Genomic DNA, 12,002 nt, shown 5'->3' on the forward strand with positions numbered 1-12,002 from the left:
CTGCTTTGATCTAAAAACTCAAACACAAATTCTTGGGTTCTTAAAAGAAAAATTGTGGACGAGGCATCATGGTGCATACAAGAATGATAATGAGAATTAACAGTGCAGCTCAGCTTACAGTGACATTTTTAAATCTGCTCTTCTAAATAAAAGGGTTGTTTTTTCATTAATTATATATCTCTATAGGTTACAGTCTCTTTCAGGGTGTATTTAACCCTTGAGCATCATTGTTAACCTCTTTATCTTCTCCAATTCTTCAGTATTTTTTCCGGTGACACAATGCCCCAAACAGTGTGCAGGACTCCAGATGTGACCCCGCTAGCCCTTTGATCATTGCCAGAACTCCCTCTTCCAAGCCGGCCTCTGTTCTTCTATTTATACATCCATCCCAGTGATCCATTTACTTTCCCAACTGCTGCCAGACGCTGAGCTGGCCTGGTTTTTCCCTCTGGGCTCTTCAGACCCAGTGTCCAACCTGCCCTCCCACTTTCAGGTCATCGGCAAACATGGGTAGAGAGGTTGGTTTGATTGTACTTATATTGGCACTATTGAAAACAGCCTGATTTATAAGCTGAGCTACTGTGCTTTAAGTGTGGGATACACATTCATTGGGCACGAACGGCTAGAGATGGGACTCCTGTGGGAGTCTTTCTTGCATGAGACTTCAATAGGGGCACAGTTGGCTTGAAACATGACGACCATGCTCTACAAGCAGCCATCAAGACAAACGACATAGCAAGAAAGTGAAACATTCCCTAGAAGCATCTACCAAGTTGGAAGATTTGGAACCAAAAGGACAAAAACCAAAGCTAAGAAAGGACCATGCAGAGCCTGGTCTGTTGGTGCAGAGGACTCATAACATGGGAAACTCACGACCAAAGGAAGTAAGAGAAGCTACAACTGTTAGCATGTTCAAAATTGTCCTCCCTGGCACGTCAGTTGCTTGGTTGATCTACAGAGCACATCACTAATCCACACAACGCTCCAAAGAGGTAGCTGAGTGTTATTGTGTGCCAGACTCCAATCTCCTGAACCCTTCTGTAAAATGGGGATAACACATCCTGTTTTGTTAAGATCTTGGAAGTCTCAAATGAAGGTGTTACACACACACACACACACACACTTCCATTTTCAGGCAGAGTGGTGATGTGATGTCACACAGCAAGTAATGGGGACAGCTAGGAACACAACCCAGGTCCCCCCACTCCCAGCTCGTGCTCTAGGCCACTGCCTGCCCTGCAAAAGTGTTAAAGGACAGCTAGAAAATTATATTGCACAGGAGACAAACAGGCCACACTAGGTTCACGCCCAGATGTTAGTTCCATTCCTCCTCGGAGCAACATGGCCCACTCTCCTCCTCCATCTACATCAGCCCAAGCATGGACAGTTCATTACTTAACAGGCTATTCACAGCAGAACCTTCCCAGAGTGGGTATCAGGTACCTGCTTACAGTTTAAGGCATCCCCCATCCCCTGTTGCTCCTGGATTTGTTCTGCAGGTCACGGACGCATCCACCACCGAAACAATGGTGACTCACCTTGACAAAGCTGACAATCAAATCCTCTCCTACAGCAGGTTCCCAGGCAGCTACAGAAAAGGACGCTTATATGGCAGGAGGAAACCCCAGGGAAGCATGTCACCTGCCCCCTTCGCAGTTAACGTGATGGTGTCACCATCACTGCAGAGGGCTGAATAAAAAACTGAGGACATGCCTTTGCAAGCCACTATTCACACCCAGTGTGTTATAAACTCCAGCCACATTGTGAAAAAGGGGAGTATTATCTCTACCAGACCGAGGAGTCAGCTACTGCACTGAGGTTATGATTTGCCCAAGAACATGTAGCAAGTCACTAAGAGTCAGGACCCAGAAGCCTCAATTCCCAGTCTCCTGCTTTGAACAGACTCATAGATATTAAGATCAGGAGGGACCATTATGATCATCTAGTCTGACCTCCTGCACAATGCAGGCCACAGAATCTCACCCACCCACTCCTGCAATAAACCTCTCACCTATGTCTGAGCTATTAAAGTCCTCAAATCATGGTTTAAAGACTTGAAGGTGCAGAGAATCCTCCAGCAAGTGACCCGTGCCCCATGCTACAGAGGAAGGCGAAAAACCCCCAGGGCCTCTTCCAATCTGCCCTGGAGGAAAATTCCTTCCCGACCACAAATATGGCGATCAGCTGAACCCTGAGCATGTGGGCAAGATTCACCAGCCAGATACCCAGGAAAGAATTCTCTGTAGTAACTCAGATCCCACTCCATCTAACATTCCATCACAGGCCACTGGGCCATGAATAGTTAAAGATCAATTAATTGCCAAAAATCATGTTATCCCATCATACCATCTCCTCTATAAACTTATCGAGTTTAATCTTGAAGCCAGATAGGTCTTTTGCCCCCACTGCTTCCCTTGGAAGGCTGTTCCAGAACTTCACTCCTCTGATGGTTAGAAACCTTCATCTAATTTCAAGTCTAAACTTCCTGATGGCCAGTTTATATCCATTTGTTCTTGTATCCACATTGGTACCGAGCTTAAATAATTCCTCCCCCTCTCTGGTATTTATCCCTCTGATATATTTACAGAGAGCAATCATATCTCCCCTCAGCCTTCTTTCGGTTAGGCTAAACAAGCCAAGCTCCTTGAGTCTCCTTTCATAAGACAGGTTTTCCATTCCTCGGATCATCCTAGTAGCCCTTCTCTGTACCTGTTCCAGTTTGAATTCATCCTTCTTAAACATGGGAGACCAGAACTGCACACAGTATTCCAGGTGAGGTCTCACCAGTGCCTTGTATAACGGTACTAACACCTCCTTATCTCTACTGGAAATACCTCGCCTGATGCATCCCATTAGCTTTTTTCATGGCTGTATCACATTGGTGGCTCATAGTCATCCTGTGGTCAACCAATACTCTAAGGTCCTTCTCCTCCTCCATTACTTCTAATTGATGCATCCCCAGCTTGTAACTAAAATTCTTGTTATTAATCCATAAATGCATGACCTTACACTTCTTACTATTAAATTTCATCCTATTACTATTAGTCCAGTTTACAAGGTCATCCAAATTCTCCTGTATGATATCCTGGTCCTTCTCTAAATTGGCAATACCTCCCAGCTTTGTATCACCTGCAAACTTTATTCGCACACTCCCGCTTTTTGTGCCGAGGTCAGTAATAAAAAGATTAAATAAGATTGGCCCCAAAACTGATCCTTGAGGAACTCCACTGGTAACCTCCCTCCAGCTTGACAGTTCACCTTTCAGTATGACCAGCTGTAGTCTTCCCTTTAACCAATTCCTTATTCACCTTTCAATTTTCATATTGATCCCCATCTTTTCCAATTTAACTAATAATTCTCCATGTGGCACCGTAACAGCCAGATCAGACACCTTCCCAGATAGGGGTAAGGAAATTAGCCACCCTCTCCATGCAGGTGAAGGAGGAAGAGGAACGAACCATGCACCACTTGTCTCCTCTCTTTGCAAGCCAGTAGGAATTACAATGATATTCCCATTCAGCAATGATCTATTTATAAAGAGATCTAGACACCTAATTATAGGCAGCAATCACACAGAGCTGGCGTAACTAGTTACCATGTTGCTGCACTCTCTACTTATGTAGCCTGGGCACGGTCCATCTTCTTGGCACCGTTTTCCAGCCTTCTCTGGCGCAATTTCCACTGAGGGCCTGGCAACCCCAGCACCTCATCCACAGGATTGTACACATGGCCCTTAAACCCACTGCCCCCAGGAGTGCTCTATGCACTGCAGACAGCAGTGAGGTTTAATCTGGGGTGTGCAGAGGATTTCATAAGGAAGTTTAGTGTTTACACAGCACTGGACAGGTGTCACGTTCCAGTGGACTTTGGGCAAGTCACCGTACCTGAGGCCAGTCCACACTAAGAGAGAGAGTCGAAAACCCTATAGGAAACAGTTTATAATACTGCATCTGGGACAGCCGTTGCAAAATGGATTGGGGTTCGTCCCCTTGTCTGCCTTCTCAGGTCACCTCATCTGTCCTCTCCCGGACAGGGCAGGACTATACCATACAGTCTGTTCTCCAGGCCCACGCTCTGCCCTCACTAGTTTGACATGTCGTAAGCAACGGGACCGCTAGCGCTCTTCTTGGGCGGCTAATCACCGCCTAACAGACTTTTCCCTGAGGGGGATTCGATATCCAGCCTAAATTTCCCTTTGCTCAATTACATCCCATTATTCCTAATTACACCTTCATGGACCACTCTAAACGATTCTTCTCCCTCCTCCCCTGCTATTTAGACCTTACAAGTACTTGGAGCCAGTTATCCGCTCCACATTTAATGGTCACTTAACCAAACCCCGCCACCCTGGAGTTTCCCGGTCAATCCTTGCAGATTATTAATCCCATTTGCAGCCCCTCAAATTGATGGTGTCCCAAACTGTACAGAGCATTCCAGCTGCAGTTTGACCAGCCCCCTAGAAAGACAACCGCCTCCACACGTACAGCTCAAAAGCCAGGCCTTTGCTTGCAGGGACCTGATCTACAGCCATTTTGGCTGGACTGTGGCCCTAGGAAAACAAGAGCGTTAGGGAGCCGGGGTGAACGCGGGTGCTAGTGAACCATTAATCTAGGGAGGAAAGCAGAGGAAATGATCAACTGCTGCCACTTAGAGTGGCACCAGCATCTGGCCAAGGGACCGGGGAAGAGAGATTCACCCACACAGACTCCTGATGCTGCAGAGGTTCCTTTCCCCTGCAGAATCTCCCTGTCACTCCAAGAGGCCGGATTCACAAGCAATAAGTCATCCATCTTCCCCCTCCCATCCCCCCCCAAAATGATTAATCTTTAGTGGTTTCCATCCTTTGCATCATCTGGCCCAGCGTGTAGGCTTATAAATGGCATGAACAAGCTAACACTGAGGGATAATCACTGTGGCTGCTTTAGCATGGGAACAGGACTGAGCAATTGTTCAAGAACAAACCCCCCTCCCTCCTGCAGCTGCAGAAAGGGGTTGTGGGGGGGGGGGGGAGAGAAGAGAAGAAGGCAGCGTGGGGGTGGGTGGTTAAGTCAGCACAACCTCTGCATATGCCCAAGTTTTCGACCAAGGAATTTCTGCATGTCTGAACAAGCTCTGTATACCCAGGGCTGCGGAGTCGGGAGCACCACGCTGGCAAGCTCACCGAACAGATTTAGTTTGAGATAAAAAGGGGAGGGGACTGTCTGAGTTTTATTTCCCACAACCTGCACAAGCTTTATTTGTACTGATCACTCAACATGGCTGGAGTGATTTGCAAGAGCGACATTCGGCTTTAAACGAAAAGCCACAGAACCCTGTGCAGTAAGTATAGTGGTCTCAGCCCAGGTCCCCCAGGACAGGTGTCTCTGTCCCCAAAAGATAAATAGAAAGTCATCCTCATGAAGAGTAAGCACGTACTGTCCCAGGACTGACTGGGGCATGGAGACCAAGCTGCGCTCTCATTCATCCAGAACAGAGCATATGCTCTCCGCCTCCCTGCTGCACCAGCAATCACCTGACAAAAGCATTAAATCTACACCAGTCACTTGGCACACCAAAAATAGAGAGACTGCAACAGAGCATCGTTCCAGGGCTCCACAACATCATGTGTATTTGGTGCTGGAGCAGGGCCGTGCCGACAGCCCTGGAGAGCAGTGCCAGCTATTTGTCCACAGCATGAGGGCGCGCCTTTCCCAACACCACACCTTGCCTGCTCTCCTTTACCCTGCCTTGCACGGATTCTTCATGGGGTGGGAGAAATTCGCCCTACGTGCCCAGACACGCAAATGCCATCCTTGGCCTCTCCACTGACAATGGCAGCCAGGCCCAGTTACGAACGTCTCCCGCTTGGAACATTTTGGCTTCCTCACAAGGCCTTGTTTCCCAAACAGGCCTTGAGGCGGTTCCGCAGCAGCAGCCAGCCGTCCTCCCACACGTCACTCAATCCCATCGGCGTCCTCCCTGCACCAGCAGCACCGTTTCTGGCCCGGAAAATCCACATGGGACTTGTTAGCTGGTTTGCAATCCACAGGGTGGACCTGCTGTCTCAGAGCTGCTCCAGGACGGGTCATCAGAGCGGCCTACGAGGACAGCCATGCAGCAAGAAGGCCAAGCAGGAGCTAACCAGAGCATAGTTGGAGTCTAGCCCAGGAGAAGTGCTTGGAACAAAAAGTAGGGATGAGCCTGGGGCAGGGGAGGCAAGGTGCCATTTCCTCCCAGGTCCAGGCCTGCATTTGGAAGACAGTCCTCAAGGCAAGTCCTGAGAGCATTACTTGGGTCTCACAAAGAGAGAAGTGCCACCAACACCAATCCCAGAGGTGAGAGCGTCCTTCTGTGTGCAGCCTCTTCCCTCCAAACCTCAGTGCAGCAAGCAGTCCTGCCCTGCGGTTACAGCTGGCACGCTGGCACTGTTATTATACCATGGCAGCCTCTCAAGTTCACCGCGCTAAAGCCTGGGAGATGAATTGGTTGGTGCGCCTGGGTCAAAGCTGGTGGCACACTCCACATCAAGTGGTGATGCGGATTTTACTTAAAGCCTGCAGCCATGAATCTGCAGGTGCGTGCTCTTTGTAACCTGTAGATCACGACACCCAGAATTAGGCTTTATTTAAATAAATAAATAAATAAACAAACCAGCCCCATTCTGATACAGAGCCACAGGAGATCCAGCAGCCACAGGGTCAGACAGAGGATGCTTTGAAGGACATGTTGTGGCCCCATCACCAACAATGAGACCATTACATAACTGGTGGCCTTTTAGCGCAGACACAGAACTGTCTTGAACCACCAGGCAGAAGTTTTAAAATCTACATGCCATGCCGGCGTGCACAGCCACAAAGCCACTCCAATCCCACAGCTATTGGCTCCTTCAACTTACTTTCCAGCTGAACTCGCTGGACTTCGAGAAGAACAAGTTGCAATTTATACCTGGTCAAATTTCAGGAGTGCACTTAAAAAAAAAAAAAAAAAAAAAAGTAACAGAATGGGAGCAGGAAGGCCAGGGAATGAATCAGAGGAATCAGAGCACCCAAAACATTCCAATTCCACACAGCCAATCCAACCAGAAGGTCACTAGTTCGGGCACTCATCTTTGTATGGCACATGGCTAGAGATGCTGCAAGGGGTTGATTCCAGAATTGCTTAACTATGTTCCACGGTCTTCCCCGACTAACTAAGCTACAGCCATAACAGAACAGTCCACTGGGCCAGAGAGAGCATTTGCGATGAATCACCTAGATAACATACACACACTCTTGGGTCTCCCCTTGCCAGCCCACCCTACATCAGCCAGCATGCTGGCTTCTTGCTCTATTGAAGTCCACTATGAAACTCATCCTATAAAACAAAAACACATCCGGATCTGAGAAGGGGCCTTATGGAGTGTGCGTTATATCTGTCAGACTGACAGATCTTCGAGAGAGAGCAGTCACCCATCAGAGAAGGTCCTCAAGCCATGCGGAGCCAGCAGCCATGGGAGTTTTAGACCCTTGCAGTGAAATGTTTGACACGTCACACGAGTGAACAATAATTTACCAAGCATCCTGGTGGATTCTCCATCACTGCCAATTTTCAAATCAAGGTGGGATGTTTTTCTAGCCGATCTGCTCTAGGAATTAGTCTGACGAAGTTCCATGACCTGCATTATGCCGGAGGTCAGATGAGATGATCACAATGGTCCCTTCTGGCCTTGGAATCTATAAGCCTTGCTACAACCCTGACAGTTATATTCACCCTTTGATAAAGGTGAAGCACCAAACTGGTCTCGTCTCAAAACACACCTTTTGTGTCTGGGGACCTGGGTCACCAGAGGGAAGGCTTTTGATGGCCACATCAGCCACTGGTGGTCACCAGACTATGTTACAAAACCAGTGCAAAACGGAGCAGGACTACATTTCTGGGACAGAGCCACCTTAAACTAGCCCATGTCACCCCATCTCCAATCCCACTTATTAAACAGGGGAACAGTCATGCCTTCATTTTTGGTTGTGCCCATGATGGAAGTGAAGAACAGGCAACAGTACCAGCCAAAGTGGGGCACAGCAAGGTCAGGCACCATGCTAGCTTCCCTCATGCAACCACGTCAATGCCCTTCCAACCCTGACCTATAAGCCCTGTGCTATTCTCGTCCTAAGCAGACACAGCCAACCAATGCTGAAATCAGTGGTGGGTGTTATGAGGAGGCCAGAAGGCCATTAAGGCTCAATTTTCACTTTATGTTTCCAGCTCAGAACCCAGGTCTGCAGGAGAGCAGAGGCCAAGCACACACTGTCCCACTGCAATGCCATTCCCTGTTGGGAGCTCACAAGAGACAAAGAATTGGGGGCCAGCCAGCCACCCCCCTGGAGGATCAGACATTCTTCTCTTCAGTCAACTCTAATTACAGCTTGTCCACATTCAGCTGCTGCTGCAAGGCGGAGTATTTGCACTTGTTTTGCCTCCTAGCTAGGCCAGTTGTCAGAGCTTCAGTGCCAAAGAGTGTACTCTCGAGACAACACCATTTCTAAAAGCAGTGCCTTCCCACCCCAACACACACGTCCTGTCCCGTAGACAGCCGTCATATGGTATTTCGGTCTCTACACAGTGGATTAAAAGAGAAGATTCCTAAGGTAGGTACCAGTTGAACAAATCACCAACATTTTCAACAAGCAGCCCAGCCTAACGAATGCATCCTGAGAACTGTGGGAGAACCATAGCGGACATCCTGGCATGTACACTACCTGCTCTCCACCCCCCATACCCTTCGCACCCCCAGCCCCAAAACAAAGATCATAGTCAGCCATTCTGAATACAGGCTGATGTCTCATTAAGAGCTGACCCTAGCTCCGAAACAGATGTGCCCTTTGCTGCAGGAAGGTCACTAGGAGTGTACTTTGCAAAAAGCTCCTCTGTCAAGAGGCTGGATAAATAACTCAGCTCCCTAAGAACAAAAAGCGAGTGATCCAAAACAAAGCGATCGGGACTTCTTTCCCCCAAACCAAGCGTGAGGTCAGCCGTCACCTTCTGTAAGTAACGGCTCCTCTCGCACTTGCAACCGCCCCTCCCCCTCCACCCCCCACACTTCTAATAAGAGCAGAAATTGCCAAAGCCACAAAATTCATGTCTAGAAGGTTCAAGTTAGCACAACTCAATACAGTCCTGCAACTGCTTGGGAGGTCTCAGTCCAGCTGCTAGTGGGTTCCACTCGTACCACAGCTGCTGCGTTCCTTGGGAGCCCCTAAGTGCCAGTCCAGTTAAGGAAGCCCCCAGGGGATAATAAAAACACACGAGGGGCAAAGTGGGGCAGATTAGGCCCTACGCGGAGGGCCTGGAGGTGTCAGAGACAGTGGCATGATCAAGCTACCTCCATTATCCACCTACAAATCCCTCCTGAAAACTCCCCTTTGCCAGGAGGCCTATGAAAAACTTGACAATGGCGAGGCAGCTGGTGTGCTGAGAGCAGAGACTATCGCACTGAACAAAACTATCTTGTTGTTTCCTTGAGTCTGTCTGTATCCATCTGTTGTCTCTTATCTCATACTTTGATTGCCCCAAGTGGCTTTCAGAGACCATCTTTTTGTTCAGGGTTTGTACAGCGCCTAGCGTAATAGGACCCAGGGCCATGACTAGGGCTCCCAGGGGCTGCGGTAATACAAACAAACAGCAGCACTGGCCTCACAGACAAAGAGGGAGGGGGCCAGGTGGAGGCCCAGGGTTGGGGAATCCAATACACACCACCAAGGTTTCTACCCACGTGCTTGGGAGACGCTCGAAAGGCAGCTGGCTGAGGCCAGGCAACAAAGCAGGAGAGAACAGGGTGTGTAGCAGGTTAAAACAGAGAAATGCTTTACAGCAGCGAGTTAACCAGCTCTCTCAGTGATGAGGGTTATGAACACCACAGTACCTGCACCTTTCACAGCAACTCATGGACCTTACCCTGGGCACGCATGTGAGGGGAGAGCTACCCCGCCCCGGCTTTGCAGCCATCTTTCTCTCTACGGAGCACATGTGCGAAGCTGACCCCCTCCCCAGAGCCTCGTCCCAGGTCACTGCTAAGGAGGAGAGACAAAGCACCTCAGAACATGTCACGATCCAGGGCTGCAACACCACAGCATCACCCGCAAGCATCTGCTTCTCTTTGCCAATGAGCCGCCCACTTTTCGGGTTCTTTTCCCTTCCTGCGGGAGCCTCATCTGGACTCAGTTACCGGCTCCATAGCCGGCAGCTCCTTAATTTGCTGAATACTTCAATGGTGAGGTTGGAGGCCACATTGCATCAGCTTCCTCCCAAAGCAGGTTGCTCCCACGGCCGGGCTAGCACCTCTGGGTTCCAAGGATCACACCAGATCCCTCCATAACCCCGGGAATCCGGTGCCTGGGGCTAGTCAAAGGGTTCTAACAGGCAAGTGGGAGCAGGTCTGATAACGCTAGCCCACCTCCATGCACGGGGTGCCTGCAGCCAGGATGCAAAACCATCGCCAGGGTATCACCACAGCCAACAAGCCTGCGGGGCTGCAAACCAGTCCTGTGTACACGGGTCACCTGTGTGTTAACTACAGGGTGCTCTTTGCGGGGAGGAAGGGAAAACGAGGGATGTTAGAAGGACCCAACCACCCACACACACATGCATCCGGTCCTTGGAAAGACTTTAGAGGAGGGGATCTGCACAGGCCATCAATGAATCTAAACGACTTCTGCAATGGGGGGATGGCTCCAGATTGAGAACAGGAGTCTCAACTGCCCCTGGAGCATCTGCCTCGAGGCTAAGGGCAGCACAATCTCTGCTTTCTCAAGCACCAAGCAGCTAAGGAGAACAACCCCTCCCCCCCATCCTCCCTGCCTCAGCCCTGCAACAAGCAGGTCTGGCTCAGCGCAGCTGCAATCCTGCTATAAACAAGCTACATCTGGAGGCCTTGATGCAGCTTCGATCATTTACTCTGCTTGGGGGGCCAGTGAGCAGGGACCTCATCTTTTGGTGGGTTTGGTTTTTTTGTAAGCGACTCCTGATCCTTTGAGATTCTGGCCCTGCTTCCAACCCCCCTTGCCTACGCTCCCCTGAGCTGTGCCAAGTTCTGCTGAATGAAAGACAGCACCTTTGTGTTGCCCTTGTTTCCCGCTTGGGCCCGTTCCAAGCCCGGCTGCTGGAGAGAGGAGCTGGAATCTCCAACCACTGTTGCCGACTGAGGTTCCTCCTTCCTCTCCCCTGCAGCCAGGGAAAAGATTGGCCTTGGCCGAGCCTTGGGGAACAAGGAGGAAAAAACCCACCTGACTAATGAAGGAAGCTAATTCTGCCCCCTCCTCACACTCATGCCAGTCTCACTGCACACAGGTGGGCGGCTTGGGTTCAAAATCCAAGCGACATTCGCAGCTCCCCATGCAGAGGAACTCCAGGACACAGCTGGTGATGGAGTCTGGGAATCACCTAAGACTACACGAAACTTACCAAAGAAACACAGCAAGTCTGATAGACCTGCACTCCTTGGGGACCCCACTCTCTGTTTGCCTTCTCCCCTTTGCCCTCCCCCGCAACTCCAGCCAACCCTCGCAGAGCATCAGTAAAGCCAGAGGTATGTTAGAAGGACCAGTTCAGGCCCTGATTCAGCAGAGAACTTACAGTAAAGCACCTGCTTATGTGCTTTGCTGAATCGGGGACTTCAGCCCTGGTACTTGATTTCCCATTTGCACAGTCCCTCTTCAGCTCACACCAGATTTTCCTGGTTACTTGGAAGACAGAATCCACCCAGATGAGCCTGGGATCCTGGCTCAAACACCAAGAGAGCTTCCATAGACAAGGAGAGTTTATTTTCCTCGCCACGGTTTTTACTGATAGGTGTGAGCTAGTGGCCTTATGGTATAAAGGAAGGGGAAACAGCACAGCCTACGAGACGCAGCAAAGTAAGTGACTGTCAAAAGCAGCAAGGAATAAAATGAGGAACCCACGTGCAATCTGTCTCTCTTGAGCTAAGTAAGGAGCTAGAAGCTCCAGCCTGTGGCTTAGCCAGAGGCCTCCAAGGAATGATGCTTCACGCT

General features: G+C 49.7%; 1 protein-coding gene across 7 annotated transcripts in view; it reads right to left on the minus strand.

Annotated features, from left to right (window-relative positions):
• Positions 1 to 12,002, minus strand: part of MPRIP (myosin phosphatase Rho interacting protein) — a 172,492-nt gene that overhangs the window by 129,681 nt on the left and 30,809 nt on the right. The window lies entirely within an intron of this gene.

The sequence above is a fragment of the Natator depressus genome, chromosome 10, assembly GCF_965152275.1.
Source record: "Natator depressus isolate rNatDep1 chromosome 10, rNatDep2.hap1, whole genome shotgun sequence".
NCBI lineage: Eukaryota > Metazoa > Chordata > Testudines > Cheloniidae > Natator > Natator depressus.